The 19,097-nt window shown below is 41.0% G+C and overlaps 1 protein-coding gene and 1 non-coding gene across 2 annotated transcripts in view; one reads left to right on the plus strand and one right to left on the minus strand.

Moving 5' to 3' along the window:
- BRINP3 (BMP/retinoic acid inducible neural specific 3) overlaps positions 1-19,097 on the minus strand; it is a 441,851-nt gene that overhangs the window by 373,551 nt on the left and 49,203 nt on the right. The window lies entirely within an intron of this gene.
- Positions 4,839-4,975, plus strand: LOC119938848. The gene has a single exon (XR_005454546.1). It is a non-coding gene; the product is annotated as a small nucleolar RNA SNORA7 (small nucleolar RNA).

A 19,097-nucleotide genomic window follows, 5' to 3' on the forward strand; every position in this document is an offset into this window, starting at 1 on the left:
CATCTAGTGTACAGAGTGATGATTACTCTAGGGGAAACTCCCTCAATGACAATGGAAACATTAAGCCATCAATTTATTAGGGTCCCTTCTGAATAAAGTAGAGGCAGAAAGTCTCCTTCATTCCCCCACCTAAAGGAAAGCACTAACCGAAGGAGCCTGGAACCATTTCCAAACCATGTTAATTGGAACAAAGGCAATCAGAGAATCAGCTTGGCCTAGCGGATGGAGCACCAGCATGGGTGTCAGAAGGACGTGGGTTCTAATCCTAACCATTCCTGAACTGTTTCAGGAAGGGCCATTTTCAAACAAACAGTTCCATGACTGCAATATTCTAGATGCCTACTCTTGAATCCTCATGGTCCTCTCTTCTAGGCATTCAGGGTGGATCTAATTGCTTATGGAAGAGGTACCAAGGTTCTACCAATTAATCAATTTTGACATTTTAAATTGGTAATGATTTTGAAGTCTAGAGGCACCAGGACTATGAAGTGCCTTTCCCAGAGGTTCACATTTTGGGGGTTTCATGGTTAGGGAGGAGTTTCTTTCCTGCAGATTTGGGTGAGCAAATTGAGAAGAAAAATTCGGATGTTATAGTTTGGGCTGGCGGATCACTGCGTGCCTGCAACCAAATATTTGATGGCTCATAAAGACTGAATAAGTATTTTTGATTGACCAAGAAGTGTTCAAAGAGTGTGGTCAGAAGAAACAAACTGCTGTAAACATAAGATCGTCTCATTTCTCTTTCTCTTATTCAAAGCTAATGTTTGGTCATAGATATAGAATCACTACATTTTCCCTATGACTTTCAACTTTCAGATAAGTGGAAAAAAATATATTTCTTCATGAGAGAAGGCTTTCTAGTCATCCATGAATGACTACTAGGCATTTAACCACCCGGGTATAAGAGGAGTCAAGAACGGATTAGCATTAAGACAAAAAATGGGACAGCTTTTCACTCACATGTACTATTTCATCAAGTGATACAGGAACCAGGGATTTTACAAGAAACTCCTAACAAGTGTCAATATGACCTAAGATACCTAAGATGTCACAGCATCTCAGTTACACCAATACCACCTATTGTCTATGCCACTGATGTGGTGAGCACTGATTCAATATGTATATATATTGCACAGTGAGGAAATCAATTATAAGGTGAACTTAACACTTGGGTGTATTCAAATCTTTCTTTTTTTGATAAGCGGGAGATCATTTTGGTAGTTTTCAGTCTATGTTTGGCCCAGTCACTGAAAAGTACCAATCTACTGTTATTTAGCCATTAAATCCCAAGTGATATAATGGTTTATTTTCCAGATTTCAATATTGATATTCACCAGTGCATTGGAATCCTCCATGGTGATGAGACTGTGGGATTTTGGTACTGCTGTCATGACTCTTTCCAATATCTTTAGACATTTTCTTGTTCTTCACTGGTTTTTGGATCTAAGTGTTGATGGAAATGGTGAAGAAATATTATGTAAGAGGGAGTTAGAGGTCATTAAGGGGGTTAGTGGAGAGATATCAGAAACCTGAGGTTAGGAACTGCTTGAACATAAATCAAACTCCTGAAATGTTTGCTTCCTTAGAGGAGAGATCTCTCTAATAATAATAATAGTAATGATGGCATTTATTAAGCGCTTACTATGTGCAAAGCACTGTTCTAAGCACTGGGGAGGTTGCAAGGTGATCAGGTTGTCCCACGGGGGGCTCACAGTCTTAACCCCCATTTTACAGATGAGGGAACTGAGGCTCAGAGAAGTTAAGTGACTTGCCCAAAGTCACACAGCTGACAATTGGTGGAGCCGGAATTTGAACCCATGACCTCTGACTCCAAATCCCGTGCCTTTTCCACTGAGCCATGCTGCTTCACGACCCCTACAAGAGACCCCTCTCCCCAGCACATTTCTACATTAACTCTCCTTTAAAAATGTGTCAGGTTTTGCCATTTCCTTGGTGTCAACTCAATTTTTTTAATGTTCCGTTCCTTTGCAAAATATATAAAGTCAACACATGCATTCATATTTGGAAAGTCAAAATTCATCCTGGTCTTCAGTTATCAAAGAGGGGAAAAAATTTCCAATGACTGCTAAAATCTTATGTTCAGATGGAAACTTCGGCTTTTCTTAAAATAATTGATTGGGTGCATGCGATGAATGATAAAGTTTCACTAGGAATAATTTATTTGTACTAACAATGAAAATGGATGCTTTGAACCACATAAATCTTCTGTGGGTTGTTCTAAATGATTAACCAGTATAAGAGAAAACTCATAAATCTTTCTCTACCTGGCATTAAAAAAATTAAACATCCAAATCCATTCTCTTAGGTAACTTACCCATGTCGATTTTACGGTGAAAGAAAGATAAGGACTCCAAACACAGACTCTGCTTCCAAGAACTCTTTTCTTAACTAATTCAATTATTTTTTTTCTGCGGCATATTCAGCATTTCTCAGAAATCATTTGGTGATGGTTCAAATGGCATCATAGAAAGGCATGGTAAATCAGTTGAAAATGGGAAATCAAGGACACCAGAAGAACCATTACTATGTCAGATCTGGCCTAGTATTCTGAATCTTACAGTGACAATGGGGCATTTGCAAGAACCAACATGGACTAGAGGAAAGAGCAGAGGCCTAGGAGTCAAAGGAACTGGGTTCTAAATCTGCTTCTGCCAATTGTTTGCTGTGTGACCTTGGGCAAATCACCTCTCTGTGCCTCAATTTCCTCAACTGTAAAATGGGAGAAATACCTGTTCTCCCTCCTACTTAGACTGTGAGCCCCATGCAGAACAGGGACTGTGTCTGACCTAATTAATCTGTATCCACCCCAGTGCCTAGAACAGTATTTGTCACGTAGCAAGCGCTTAACAAATACCACAAAAAAAAATCCCAAACAGACAAACTGAGGCTAATTTAATAGAGGTGGTTTCCTTCTTGGTTCAATTGCTTAGTCAATTTAATCAGTTCTCCACTTCTCACTATTTCCCTGTTTCAAGGAACTCACCATACCCATCTAGACAGTGAAATAGAGAAGTAGAGAAAAGTTATATGGACCAAACCAAATACGAATAGCATTACGTGGAATAACCTGATGCTAGGTAATGTTAACACAGGGTGAGACACAAGGGTTTTTAATGCTAAACGGGTCTTCTCAAGCTAGGCAGGAAGAATATGAGGGTTACTTCCACCAGTGAAACCCAAGTGATTCCAGGTGGTAACTGTACATCAGAAGTCAGAGGAACCAAAAGCACTATGGTACATGATGCAAATATACCAATAAAAACAGAGAAGCCACATGGCCTAGTGGACAGAAGTCCACTGGGAGTCAGAGGTTGCGGGTTCTAATCCTGGCTGTGCCATTTGTCCGCTGTGTGACCTTGAGCAAGGAGCTTAATTTCTCCAGTGTCTCTGGAAGCAATGTGGTGGGGACTCTGGGCCTACACAGGGGCCATTTTCACCAGGTCTAGTTTGGATGCCACCTTGTTAATGGGCCAAGAGGTGCCCATCTTGAGTGAGTGATGACACGTAGTACTGCCTCTGCTGCATGCCAGCCTGAGGCGATCAGCTGAAGTTTGCACTGGTGTCTAATGTTGTGGGAACTGCCAGCCTTATTTTGCCCTTTTCAGTAACAGCTGTACCATTTATCAGTTCTAAATTGGCAGTGGCAGAGAAGCAGCATGGCTCAGTGGACAGAGCACGGGCTTTGGAGTCAGAGGTCATGGGTTCAAATGCCAGCTCCACCACTTGTCAGCTGTGTGACTTTGGGCAAGGCATTTCACTTCCTTGTGCCTCAATTCCCTCATCTGTAATATGGGGATTAAGACTGTGAGCCCCATGTGGGACAAACTGATCACCTTGTATCCCTCCAGCACTTCTTAGAACAGTGCTTTGTACATAGTAAGCACTTAACAAATATCATCATTATTATTATCATCCTTGAATACAGAGGACAAAATATGAATGAGAAAATCACGTCTTCTTCAGAGGACTTTCCAGCCTACGCCTTCATTTATCTGGTCTTTTCCGGATCAACTCTGCACATGGCTGCGTTCCCCCTAAGCATTTTGATACTCACCGGGGCTCTACAGTCCTTAGGTACACATCCTTATACGCTACCATTTCCCCCCTCTGTAATTCATTTTATATATGTCTTACCAGGTAGACTTAGAGAGCAGAGATCACATCTACCAACTCTATTTTATTGTACTTTCCAAAGTGCTTAGTAAAGTAATATGCACACAGTAAGTGTTCAATAAATACCATTGATTTATTGATTAACTGAAGTATCTACATCTCTGTTCAGATCTACACACCACATAATGTATCAGGTGCTTGCTCTCCTGCGCATCTCCTTTCCTTTGTTTAATCACCACCAACTCCGCCATTAATAAAAGTGCTATAACTTCATTTCTGTGCATTCCTCCAGAGAAGCAGCATGATCTACTGGATAAAGCATGGACCTTGGAGTTAGAAAGACTTGTTTCTACTCCTGGATCCACCATGTGTCTGCTGCGTCACTTTGGGCAAGTCACTTCACTTCTCTAGGCTTCAGTTCCCTCATCTGTAAAATGGGGATTAAGACTATGAGCCCCATGTGGGACAGGGACTGTGCCCAAATTGATTTGCTTGTATCCACCCCAGCCCTTAGTACAGTGCTTGGTATATGGTAAGAGCTTAAAAGTTATCACTGTCATTATTAGTACAAAAAAAGATAATCTGATTTCAGCCTAAAGTTTCACTGAATAGTTAATCTTGAGTTGCAGTAAACGATTAAGCCAACCTGGTCTATGTCCTGCATTTAATAAAACAATTAAAATAAACAATTTGAACCAGAGCTTCCCCTCTCTGGATGGCACCTGGAGAGTTTCCAGTCTCTACCAGTCTCAACTATGGGAGGAAGAGTCAAGCAGAGGCCTGTCCATTCCATTCCTAGCTTGAGCAGTGGCTAGAGAGTGGAAGACAATCTGCTACTAGTCTAAACTTCTCTGTACTGGGCAGCAGTGGCAGCGGAGAAAGTCTAGGGCAGAGACTGAAGTTTACTGTGCAGAAGGAGGCAATGGTAAACCACTTCCATATTTTTACCAAGAAAACTCTAGGGATACACTTCCAAAATGACTGCACATGGAGGTATGGTGTCCTGGGAGAGATGTATTCATGGAGTCGCTATAAATCAGGGATGACTTAACAGCATAAGACCAAAGCAGCAGAGCATTCTACCGCAAAATGAGCTGATTTTTGTCACCATTCCAACTCTTAATTATTGGAAAGGTCTTTTCAATTAGGGACAATACAGGAGGTGTCAGACCAAACCTACAAATAAACAGAATATGATACTGTAATTATAGATGAATTAAGTATGTCAATAGCATGACATTTTTATTTGTTCTGAACCTTTTCTTTTATTGATGCCGGACTAGGATTAGGCATCTCACTATGGTCTGTCTACATTACACAAAGCCCTGGGAGTGAAAAAAGCCAGTGACTGCAACACCAAGCAGGATAACCTCAAACTTTCTGACACAGTAAAGTTTTCTGAAGTATTCTGTAGGATCCAGCGCGTTCAGTCTCAGAAGCACACTTTGGTGAAGGAAGTCACTTGTTTAAGGCTATAACAGGCTCCAAGATCCACTGACACTGTTACTGATAATAATTTGTACTTGCAACACAAATCTCTCACATAGCTAGGTCTGGCTCATGTCATTCCTTTGAGGGGATTAAAGGAAGAAAGAAAGGGGATGATTAGGAAGTTAAGGTAATTTGGCCAGGGCTAAGGTAAACAGAGCCAGAGCTGTGCATGAGCAAGCAAGAGAAGGATCACCGACAAAAATCAAACTTTCTCTAAGGGCTTTCAGCTCCATTCAAGTTCGGTCTTGTTGTCAAACTGGATTTCATTTCTCCACTGTTTCTTCTTCTACCCCTGTCCTCATCTTTCAGTCCCCTCTCATCACTTTGAGTGCTGTGTGGAAAATGATTCCTCTGAGGTAGGGAGTGTGGTTTGGGGCAAGTAAACCTAAGTCAGCGTCATGTAAACACAATCTTTGTGTCTAAAATACATTAGGTTTCTATAGCGACATTGTTTCATAAAAGGTTGTCAAGACTGCAGAGCTCAATGATTTTTGCTTCTCTTTCAGCTCTCTACAGTCAATGAAGGTTTTAGCCTTCATGTAAAATTTATGTTGTTTAGATTGACAGATACTTTCTGCCTTCAAGTGGATTGTCAAACCTATAAAACATCACTTTCCTTTCAAAATAATCCATATTTCTTACATATCCTCTTTGGTGTGAGTTTCTCAGCCATATTCATTGATCATTCAGTAAACTCAAACTGAAGCATTGTGGTGTACTGGATACGGCAGGAGCCTGGAAATCAGAAGAACCTGGGTCCTAATCCCGATATTGCCACTTGTTGCTGTGTGACCTTGAGCAAGTCACTTAGTTTCTCTGTGCCTCGGTTACCTCCTCTGTGAAATGGAGATTATAACTATGAGCCCCATATGGGATACGGATTGGGTCCAATCTGATTAACAAGTATCTGCCCCAGTGCTTAGTATAATGCCTGGTACATAGTAAGCGTGTAACAGATATCTCAATAGCATAATTATAAAACAGAAATAGGATAAACTCATCAGGATCAAACTTCTGAATCAACAGTTGAATGTATAGATATACCATGAAAAAAATCCCAATATTCTGATGGAGGAAGAAATGTCCAGAGACCCTTGAGCTGACCATTGAAAATAGTTTTGAGCTGCTGCAGATAAATTGTGTTAACAACCATGACAAAGATTTACCTGCAATATTTGAATGGATGGTCATTGTTATTCCAGTCCTATTTCATCCGTAGAATGCATACTGAATATGTTCTGTATTATTCCAAGGAAACCGTTCGCCACATCGCAACCAGATTTACTTAACTATCTTTGTACTATGTTCACCAGTCTGAAGGCATCTTGTTAGCCATGAAAATTAGTTTATACCCAAGTTAGAAGGCAGCAAGGATAAAAATAGGTTGCACACTAATTTACCTTTTTTCCAGTGAATTTGCCACAAGCGGATACTTGTAGTCTGTACAGTGTAAGGTCTTTGTGGAAAGGGATCAGCTCTACCTAGAAGTAGCGTGGCTCAGGGGAAAGAGCCTGGGATTTGGAGTCAGAGGTCATGGGTTCAAATCCCAGCTCTGCCAATTGTCAGCTGTGTGACTTTGGGCAAGTCACTTCACTGTCTCTCAGTTACCTCATCTGTAAAATGGGGATGAAGACTGTGAGCCCCCTGTGGGACAACCTGACCATCTTGTAACCTCCCCAGCACTTAGAACAGTGCTTTGCACATAATAAGCGCTTAATAAATGCCATTATTATTATTATTATTATTATTACCAATTCTATTGTACTGTACTTTCTCAAAGGCTTAGTACAGTGCTCTGCACACGGTAAGTGCTCAGTAAATACCAAGGCTTGATTTGCTGATTGATGGATTGGGGAAAAACAAAGGAAAGGGTGACAAGCATAAATAGAAGTATAAATATGTATTTTTCAAACTGGGTACCATTATAAAGACCCCAGGATTTTTTGAAGTAATCAGATTCTCTTAGTAATGGTAAGTTGTTCCCTGCAAATAAGTTAGCCACTTCCCTTAGAAATATTGAGAATAATGGTATTGGTTAAGCACTGACTATGTGCCAAGAACTGTGGCAGATTCAAGTATCATCCGGTCAGACTCAGCCCTGGGACTCAAGGGAGGACATGCAGCTAATTCTCATTATACAGATGAGAAAACTGAGTCATAGAGAAGTTAAATGACTTGAACAAGGTCTCACAGCAGGCAAGTGATATATTAAAGACCATATTAAAACCCAGGTCCTCTGATTTGCAGGCCTAGGTTTAGATAGGATACTTTCTAGACTAGGAATGGTGAGAGGAGGGTTATGATTCATTTTGATGCTTATAACATTAGCTATTTTTCTGTGTGTGTTTCTTTCTCTAAATGGAAAACTCTAAACTCCTTATAGGCAGGGAATGTCTTCAATTTACATCCACACACACAAACAGTATTTGTGTATCTCCAAGTGCCTGGTAACACTCAGCTGTTGTAAAACATGAGAGTTATGTTTCACAGAACCTCATTATAAGGAAAACAGGTTGTAATTCTCATCACGTCAATGTCATCAATCAGTCAATCAATCGATGATATTTATGGGCACTTACTATGTGAAGGGTATTATACAAAGTTCTTGGGAGAGTACATTATCTGTATTGGGAGATTACTATCCTAAAATTTGCTCCTGTAGCCACAATACAATATTCATTTTGTGATTTTGTTCTTATTTTGTGCATGTATCTGTGATGTTTTAATGTTTCCTTATTCCTGACGTGTCTGTCACCAGTCCCTTCTCCCCACTTTTATTCTTAAACTGTGACTCCCCCAAGAGCGAGACCTTGTCTAATTTCCACCTGCATAGTCTCTTTCAGTGCTTAGTACAGTGCTCTGCACACAGTAAGGTCTAAGTAAATATTACTACTACCACCACTACCACTGCTCCTTAATATATGTGATCCTTTTCCTAAAGAAACTTGCAGTCTAGCATCTGTGCACAAACATCTCTCCCAGCACCCCATCTGCTGAACAAAGACACATTCTCATTGTCAGAAAAAATTTCCTCTTTCCCAAACCACATTCTAGCCAAAATGTGTAGCAAAAACATGTTTCAGGGAAAAAATGAGTGAACAACACAAGACAAAAAGAAGCAAACTTTATTAAAATAACAATGATACTAATGATTATGATAATAATAATAGGACTTTCAGAACACATTATCCCACTTGGGATTTCAGAGCTAGGTTTAGGCAATTTAGTACAGTGCCTTCTCATTGTAACTCGATTTCATCTATCTTGCCGCCGACATCTCACTCTTGTCCTGCCTCTGGCCTGGAACGCCCTCCCTTCTCATATCTGCCAAATATGCTCCCCTGCTTCAAAGCCTTAATGAAGGCACATCTCCTCCAAGAGGCCTTCCCAGTCAGTCTTCCTTTCCTATTTGCCCACTCCCTTATGCGTCACTGCAACATACTCCCTTTATCCATCCCCCTCCTTGTAATTTATTTATGTATAGTAATATCTCTTTGCCCCTCTAGACAGCAATCTCACTGTCAGCAGGGAATGTGTCTGTTACATTGTTTTATTCTCCTCTCCCAAGCACTTAGTAAAGCGCTCTGCACAGAGTAAGTGCTCAATAAATACAACTGACTGACTAAATTATTGTTCTTATGCTATAAATGGTTCAAAGGCCTGATGTGTCTGAAAGAGTTATTGCAGAATGTTTTTTATGTACAGGGAGTAACTTATGAGCCAAGGGGATAGCCTGAGTAATACACGCCAAGTTCTTTGAAATACATTCTCATCCACTGAGCGCTCTCTGTCAGTCCTCCCATGTGAAGACAAAACACAGTCTCTGCAGACTGGCGCAAAGTGTCAGACCTGAATCATTCATCGCATTGCTTGCAGCTGCATCAATCTTTCAATAGAAGAAACATCACTACTCTTTCCTTGTAGGCATCATTCCTCAGAAAGTGTATCATCACTGGGGCCAGCATCATGATATTCAATATTCGCCTCAAGTCACCTGAAGTATAATCCGCATTTTAATATCATTGTATCTTCACAAACAGAATGAGCCTGGGTGTTCGATTTTCAGGAGATCTCGGGAGGAGTGGAGCACGATCACAATGAAATGGAATATTTCACCTTTAGGGGAATGACATGAAGCAAACTCAAGGCTGTAGATTGTACATTTAAAATTTAAATACTTCCTCATTTTTCTGTCTTCTTTTCTCCTCTGTTGAGTTATTTAGTTCTAAAAAAGAAACTGGGATTAATCTAGAAGCCTAATGTATTTCTCCCAGAAATGTTATCATTCCAAATAGAGTAATTCAGATTTCTCTGAGGGAGAGCTGAAGTGGTGAATGATTTTAAAACGTAAGTCATGGTGACATGACAGATTTCCTTGAAGACTGGCTCATGTCAAGGCTAGCAGAACTCAGGGTAGCTGGCTCCACAGCACTTGAGTAAATGTTCTTATGCTCTACTTTTTCTCCTATCTCTAATCTACTTTAATGTCTGTCACCCCCTGGTGACTGTAAGCTCCTGATAGGCAGGGATCACCTCTACTAATTCTGTTGTATTGTACTTTCTCAATCTATCGATAAATCAATGGGATTGGTCGAGCGCTTACAACTTGCAAGGCATTCATTAATTCAGTCATATTTATTGAGTGCTTACTGCGCACAGAGCACTGTACTAAGCACTTGGGAGTGTATGATATAAGCACTTGAGAGAGTACGGTACAACAATAAACACACAGATTCCCTACCTAGAACGAGCTTACAGTCTAGAGATGAGCAACAAAACATTGTACTAAGTAGTTGGGAGAGTACAGTACAACAATAAACACAAACATGCCCTACCCACAACGAGCTTACAGTCTAGAGATGAGCAACAAAACATTGTACTAAGCAGTTGGGAGAGTACAATGCAAGAGAATTAGCAGACCTTCTCCCTGCCCATAATGAGCTTACAGTCTAGAGCTTAAAGTCTAGCTTACTCCAGGACAGTTCTGTGGACACAGTTAAGGACTCCATAAGTACCACTGATTGAATGGAAAACCCACAGAATTCAATTTCAGCTTCTCCTTGAGCCTATACACCAAAGCACTTCTGGCCCAAACCTTCTGCTATGCCAATCTTAAGGAATCATTGAAGGAGTAAACCCATGCCTTAGGAGCATCTGCAGTCTCTATTCTCGTGAAGCCTTTTGTATTAGCCGGTATTGATGGATGATAATAATGATAATTATATAATTATCACAATAATTGAGGCATTTGTTAAGTTCTTACTATGTGTCAAGCACTGAACTAAGTGCTGGGGTGGATATAGGAAAATCAGGCTGGAAACGGACCCTGTCCTACATAGGGCTCACAGTTTTAATCCTCATTTTACAGATGAGGTAACTAAGGCGCAAAGAAGTTAGGTGATTTGCCCAAGGTCACACAGCACACAAGTGACAGAGCCAGTATTGGGACCCAAGTCCTGAATCCCAGGCCCGGGTTCTATCCACTAGGCCATGCCACTTCTTCATGTATTTCATTATCTGCCTCCCAACTAGGCAGCAAGCTTCTTGAGGGCAGGGGCCATGTCTACCCACTGTACCACACTCTCCCAAGCACTTAATTCAGTGTCCTGCACATAGTGAGCAGCCAATAAATACCACTGATTGATCAATGAACTTAACCTGGTCTGTGGTGTTCTGGAACACCACTGAAGCTGGGCTCTGATCTCTTGGGGCTGTAACTTGATCTTGTTTGTAAAAATCTTGCCCACACCTCAGAAAGAGGCACACGCCTGCCTGCCTGCTTGCTTTTGGCATGCTGTTCCTTAGTGGGAACTGAGGTGGCATGGACAACAGAGTGTGAGTTGCCCCACACAAACCACTGTCAATCAATCACTGGTATTCATTGAGCGCTTACGGTGTGCAGAGCACTGTATTAAACATTCAGGAGAGTGCAGTACAACAGAGTCAGTGAACACATTCCCCGACCACAAACACCTAACCCATCTCTTCGTTGACATCCGTTATTCCCAAGTTTTTATGACTAGAATTGAACTTGGGAACCAACTTAGAAAACACAATCAAAGACATCTTCACCCTTAGCAACCTATCACTGTCTCCTTGGTTATTTGAAATCATGTTGGGATGTTTTCCTTCCATCTGATTGTACCATAAGTCAGAGGTAGTTAATGTTTGAAAACTCTGAGCGCCCGACACCCTCTCACTTAAGAAATCCCATTCGGCAGGCATTCTGCCACAGCAGCTGTGGCCCTTATTTAGGGTAAGTGATGAGATGTTTTATGGCTAGTTTCTCCGCGTTAATGAAAACCTGCTTATTCCATGAGGTACCATTTTAGAGGCTAGATAGCACCATCCATTTATTATTCTTATCACAATGAGGGTGGCTGGATTCCCCTTTTATGTCATTAGCAGCACAGGTGAGTCAATTGAACACGCTCGGTGGCTTTTGTCTGGTTCTGATGGACGGCTTCAACTTCCAGTTAGTGAGATTTGGTTCAATCAATACAAAGTGCTGAGGTGACACATTCTGCCTTGAATTGAGCGGGGTATTTTTAAAAGCTAGGCTATAACATTCAATGTCAGGGTACCAAAGTGATGTATTTAAACTTTTAAAATGCCTTCCTGGTTTTAAGTGCAATCAATTCACCTTTCGTAAGTGACAATTATAAGCATGATTTCACAAAAGTCTGGCAGGGTCTCACCCTTCAGCAAAAATTAAAAGTGAGTGGCATTATTTTTTTGAATGGTCTATTTTTCAAGGCAAGTCATTGAAAGCCAGCTGTGTCTTACCACTGTAAACATACCGCAGAGCAAATGTATTATCAAGATTTTTCATATTTTGAAAGAAGATACAGAACGGGTATTTTGAAATGCAATTATAATGTGAAGCATTATCTTGTACTGTACTATCCCAAATAATAATAATAATAATACTAATGATGGCATTTGTTAAGTGCTTACTATGTGCAAAGCACTGTTCTAAGCACTGGGGAGGATACAAGGTGATCAGGTTGTCCCATGTGGGGCTCACAGTGCTAATCCCCATTTTACAGATGAGGTAACTTAGGCACAGAGAAGTTAAGTGACTTGCCCAAGGTCACACAGCTGACAATTTGCGGAGCCGGGATTTGAACCCATGACCTCTGACTCCCAAGCCCGTGCTCTTTCCACTGAGCCACGCTGCTGCTTAGAACAGTGCCCTGTCCATAGTAAGCACTCAAATACCATTGACTGATTGATGAATACCATTTTTTTGGATAACATTTTTACTTTTCCAAAGCATATCTCATCGACTATTTCCTTATATCTTCAAAACAACCCTGTGAGGTAAGGAGAGGCAGGTAACATTATGCCCATTTTACAGATGAGCAACTGGGGGCCAGAGAGGTTAAGTGAATTGCCAGAGGCTAGGGACATGACTGGAATGAGGACCCAAATCAACTGACTCCTAATTCCATGCTTTTTCCACTCCATCACTCTGCCTCAGCATTTAATCAATTGTATTTATTGAGTGCTTATTGTGTACAGAGTAATACACTGAGAACCTTGGGAGAATTCAAAACAAATATAGTTGGTAGCCACGTTACCTGCCCCCAAGGAGCTTATAGTCAGTCTAGAAGGACAATGGAAGGTGCCACATTACTAGCCAGCACCTGTAATGCCTTAACCCAAAAGCTTATCCAAATTGGGAGCTGTTTTGTAGGAGAGGAAGGGGTAGATGAGGTAAAAACTCAGGTAATCGAAGTGACAGTTGATTGAATGTGAAATCTGTAAGACATTGAAGAATTGAGGATTCCGTCAAGGTTGTACGCTTCCCGGACAGAGATGCTAGCGGTTTTATCATTGAAATGGAAAAGCTAGTGGGAGGTGTGGGCTTAGGAGGAAAAATGAGAACTCTAATTTTCAACATGTTCTACTGGAGATGCTGTTCAAACATCCAAATCAAGCTATCCTGGAGGCAAAAGGAATGTGAGATTGCAGAGTAAGTAAGAGTTTGAATCTGTCCATTTGTTTCTATTGAGTGCTTAATGCATCCCCCCCTGCCCTACCTCCTTTCCCTCCCCACAGCACCAGTATATATGTTTGTACAAATTTATTACTCTATTTTACTTGTACATATTTACTATTCTATTAATTTTGTTAATGATGTGCATCTACCTTTATTTCTATTTATTCTGATGACTTGATCCTTGTCCACATGTTTTGTTTTGTTGTCTGTCTCCCCCTTCTAGACTGTGAGCCCATTGTGGGGTAGGGACCATCTCTATATGTTGCCAGCTTGTACTTCCCAAGCACTTAGTACAGTGGTCTGCACACAGTAAGCGCTCAATAAATACGATTGAATGAATGAATATAGAGCTCTGTACTATGTGCTTGGGAAAGTCCAATAGAACAAAGGAGGAAGACACAATCGTGGCTCAATGGAAAGAGCCCGGGCTTGGGAGTCAGGGGTCATGGGTTCAAATCCCGACTCTGCCACTTGTCGGCTGTGTGACTTTGGGCAAGTCACTTAACTTCTCTGTGCCTCAGTTCCCTCATCTGTAAAATGGGGACTAAGGCAGTGAGCTCCACGTGGGACAACCTGGTTTACCTTGTATCTGCCTCCCTAGCGCTTAGAACAGTGATTGGCACATAGTAAGTGCTTAACAAATACCACCATTATTATTATCATTATTACCAACAATCCCTTGAGAAGCAGCATGGCGTAGTAGATAGAGCATAGGCCTGGGCATCAGGTCATGTGTTCTAGTTCTGGCCCCACCACTTATCTGCTGGGTGACCTAGGGCAAGTCACTTTCCTTCTCTGTGCCTCAGTTACCTCATCTGTAAAATGGGGATTGAGACTGTGAGCCCCAGGTGGAACAGGGACTGTGTCTAACCCAATTTGTTTGTATCCACCCAGTGCTTAGTACAGTGCCTGGTATATAATAAGTGCTCAACAAATACCACAATTATTAGTCTTCTTATTACCTCCTCCAAGAAGCTCATGTAGATTGTATCTACCCCAGTGTCTGGCAAATAGTAAGTGCTTAACAAATACCATTCAAAAAAGTAAATATACAGACAGAGAAAGTATATTATGGTATTCCCACCGTCATTAAAAATGATCATTTTTGTAGTATAACATTATTCACATCAATTCATTATTACTATTATAATGGTATTTGTTAAGCACTTACTCTGTGCCAGGACTCTACTAAGCACTGGGGTAGATACACCCTGGGCTCACATTCTTAATCCCCATTTTACAGATAACAGGCACAGACAAGTGAAGTGACTTACCCAGGGTCAAACAGGAGACTAGTGGCAGACCTGGGATTGGAACCCAGATCCTTCAGACTCTCAGGCCCACGGTCCTTCACTCTTGTTTTCTAAACAACTGCATTTTTCCGCTGTGGTTTTAACATACAATCATGCCATTTATACTCTGAAGAGATGCACAGTTCAGAATAAATTGAACTCAAGCAAAGAAGTTCACGTTAGCCAGCCTGGAGCAATATTTTATAGCAGTACAAAGTGCATTCAGTTCCTTTCCACGGCGGGGAGTTCTCAAAGATAAATCATTATATTTAACATTGTGTTTCTGCATTACAATGTAATGCCTTGAGAGAACAAGATATCGCCAGGAAAGTCAGGATTGGCGAGAGATAGCGCTTGTTAGATCACACACAGAGGTTCAGAAGACTTAACAATAGAAGCCTAATTTCCAAACTTCTCCCTTCAGTTTCACTCCAAGGATATACCTTGTTGACATTTAGGGGGGGAGGAAAATTAAAAGATAAAGCATAAGGAATAATTTTTCATTTTTGGATCTCTGATGTGATAAGGATTAATGTATATTAAAATTCAAAAAATGTCACTAACAATAGTAAAGATATGCTGCATTTTGTGGGCTGCTTAGAGAAAATTAGATGTGGGAGTGGGAATTGTACAGGTAATTCTTAGAATAAATGGAGCACTAAAGTTTGGATTCTGCCCACCAGGGCTCAAATGCAGTAGTGCCTTATCGCTTAAAAAAAACAAAAAAAAAAAAAAAAGAGGAAGAATCTGCCCTTAATGCATCTAAAAAAAAAAGGAAATTTAATTTTCAAGGAGAACCTCGACTTTATTGTTATTCTCATAAGCTAAGGGAACATAGACTATACTAACGTGCTGCAGGAGATTCTTTTAAACTTCAGAGATCATGTCCCTTTTTTCTTTGAAATGGATCATAACATCCCTTGTAGTGCACTGTACAGTATTCTGCATAAATTAAACAATAATTACTAGTGATGATAAGAGAGCCTACACTGATAAATTTTTTCAGGAGGCCACTCTAAACTTCGATTAACAGTTGTGAGTGATGAAGGCGCCCCTAAAAGGATTGCACCTGGAGAGTTTCCATTCATTCATTCATTGTCGTATTTATTGAGCACTTACTGTGTGCAGAGCACTGAACTAAGCACTTGGGAAGTACAATTCGGCAACATGTAGAGACGGTCCCTACCCAACAACAGGCTCACAGTCTAGAAGGGGGAGACAGACAATGAAACACAGCATGTCACATGTACTCTATCAGTCTCAGGTTTGGCAGGAAGATTCAAGCAGAGGCATATTTCATTCATTCATTCATTCAATCATATTTATTGAGCACTTACTATGTTCAGAGCACTGTACTAAGCGCTTGGGAAGTACAAGTTGACAACATATAGAGACGGTCCCTACCCAACAGTGGGCTCACAGTCTAGAAGGGGGAGACAGAGAACAAAACAAAACATATTAACAGAATAAAATAAATAGAATAAATATGTACAAGTAAAATAAATAAATAGGGTAATAAATACGTACAAACATATATACAGGTCAGTGGTTAGTGAGCGGAAGACAATCTGCTACAAGTCAAAGCTTCCCCATGCTGGGCAGCAGCAGCATGGGAGAGTCAAGGGCGGAGACTCAGGTTTACTGCGCGGAAGGAGGAAATGGTAAAACACTTCCTTATTTTTACCAAGAAAATGCCATGGATACACTACCAGAACAACTGCAGAGGGAGAGTGGGCTGTTCTGGGAGAGATGTCCGTAAAGTTGCTATGGGTTGGAGATGACTCAGTAGCAGAAGATAAGAAAAGATAAGGGCTGAAGGTCACATTGACCGGTAGAAACCAACTATTTGCCATTGACTGCTACTGAATTACTTGCCATATGACTAAAATATGTAATTGCCTCCTATGACATTACCCGATATCATTCTTAAAATGGCTATGACAATTACAGCATTGTTCACCTGAGAAGCAGAAGGTTTTTTAATCTCTGGGCAGTGTAAAAAAAAATAAAATTAAAATTAAAAAATCAGAGAAGAGGTGGGACTAGTGGAAAGATCATAAGGCCGGAGAGTAATGAGACTTGGGTTCTAATCACCTCTCCAACACTTGTCTTCTGTGTGACCTCAGGTAAATCAATTAACTTCTCTGTGTCTCAGTTTCCTCATATTTAAAACAGGGAATCAATGCCTGTTGTCCTTCTCTCAAAGACTCAGGCCCATGTGGGATGGGAAACTTGATTATCTTGCATCTATCACAGTTCTTAGTACAGTGCTCAGCCCACAGCTAGCACTTAACAAATACCACAATTATTATTCCAGAAAGAGAAAGAGTGATGCATCAATTGGAGTAATAATAAAAATAATTATGGTATTTGTTAAGCACTTACTATGTGCCAAGCATTGTTCTAAGTGCTGGAGTAGATACAAGTTAATCAGGTTGGAAAAAGTTCCTGTCTCACATTGGGCTCACACTTGCAATGCCCATTTTTTTTTACAGATGAGGTACGAGGCTCGGAGAATTTAAGTGACTTGCCCAAGGTCATACAGCAGACACGTGGTCTAGCTGGGTGGGTGGAGAAAAGGAAATCAACGTGGAAGACTGAGAAGACTTCCCTAGAGTGGATCGAAACTGCGACCGAAAGGGATGGGAAGTGTAGGAAGCCTATGTCTGGAATCCTTTCTTTCCTGGGAATACATTTTCCAGAGCCCTGCAAACCTACATTTTGTAAGAGATTGGAAAGTTCTGGAAGGAGACGAGCCTAGTTAATAGTAACCTAGGAGCAGTCAATCCAAACAGCAACAGAGCAGCTTTTTTGTTAAAGACCGGAGAGGCGTGAACTCTTTCTTTCCTTCTTTTCCCTATCGAGCTGCCTTGTTTCCTCCACATGGCTGAACTGTATGATTTACACAGAGACATATGCTCAGGCCCGAGACAGCTTGTTTATTTATTGAAGTGAAAGAGATTCCATTTAGCGTCTCTCCACTTTTGCTCCTTTTCCCGACTTAAACCTAAATTCTCAAGTGTGAGTTCTGGGGGTGATTTGAGAAGGCCTGGAATAAATCTGAAGTTTCTTCACAGTTCCCAAACGATTGACCTGCTTTCACTAAACACCACCTGGACTGAAGTTATGGTGCATGATATGTGAGACTGTTCAATGCCAAGATCTCATCCCGACCACCCAATGAAATGATATATTACTAGAGGTTGGTCTCTCCTTCTGTTGGAGGCACTGAGTTGCCAAGGTTTTCTCAGTGCCAAATCTCAGCCTCAGCTGCTCGCCTGTTTGCTCCTTTGGATCTATTTCCTCACACAACTCTTCTTCCTTTCTAAGGACGATCTCAATTTAAACCTCATAGGGTCATATGGGCCACGAGGGACACTATTTTTTTCCAAAGTCTTCAGAATAAGGAAACCAAAGGTAGGAGGATCCCTAAACTCAGTATCGATAAATGTGAGTAGATTATAAATCATGGCTCGGGCAAGCAGAATTCATAGTTTGGTAAAACAACTTGGTACTCTCCCAAGGGCTTAGTACAGTGCTTTGCACACAGTAAGCACACAATAAATACTTTTGAATGAATGTCACTGTTAGCCTCCCACCAAAGGACCTGGGCTTTTGTTCTTTTGAACGGTGTTTGTTAGTTGCTTATTATGTGCCAAGCACGGGTCAAAGTTCTGGGGTATATATAAGTGAATAGATGCCGGCTAATCAGGTTGGACACCAGGTCCCACACGGGGCTCACAGTCTTAATCCCGTTTTTTTTGAGGAACATCAAAATTAAGTGACTTGACAAAGGTAATGCAGCAGACAAGTAGATGCACTGTATCTGCGGATATCAGTACCTTCAGTTTTCTGTAGTTGAGGACTCTCGTTCTTGCAAAGTTGGACACTAAGGAAAACTTCACAGTCTTAATCCCCATTTTCCAGATGAGGTAACTGAGGCACAGAGAAGTTAAGTAAGAGCTGGGATTAGAACCCACGGCCTCTGACTCCCAAGCCCGGGCTCTTTCCACTAAGCCACACCGCTACAGTCCATCAGTTTCTATGTTCTCATAATTGTTCCTCAATAATTTCCATGGATCCACCTTTTCCTTTGCCTTTTACAACCAACCTTGGCTAGGGACAAGTCCTAATCAGTCCTGGGCAGAATTCCTACAACATCCTTCCTTACTGAT

The sequence above is a fragment of the Tachyglossus aculeatus genome, chromosome 16 (assembly GCF_015852505.1).
Source record: "Tachyglossus aculeatus isolate mTacAcu1 chromosome 16, mTacAcu1.pri, whole genome shotgun sequence".
NCBI classification, from domain to species: Eukaryota; Metazoa; Chordata; class Mammalia; order Monotremata; family Tachyglossidae; genus Tachyglossus; species Tachyglossus aculeatus.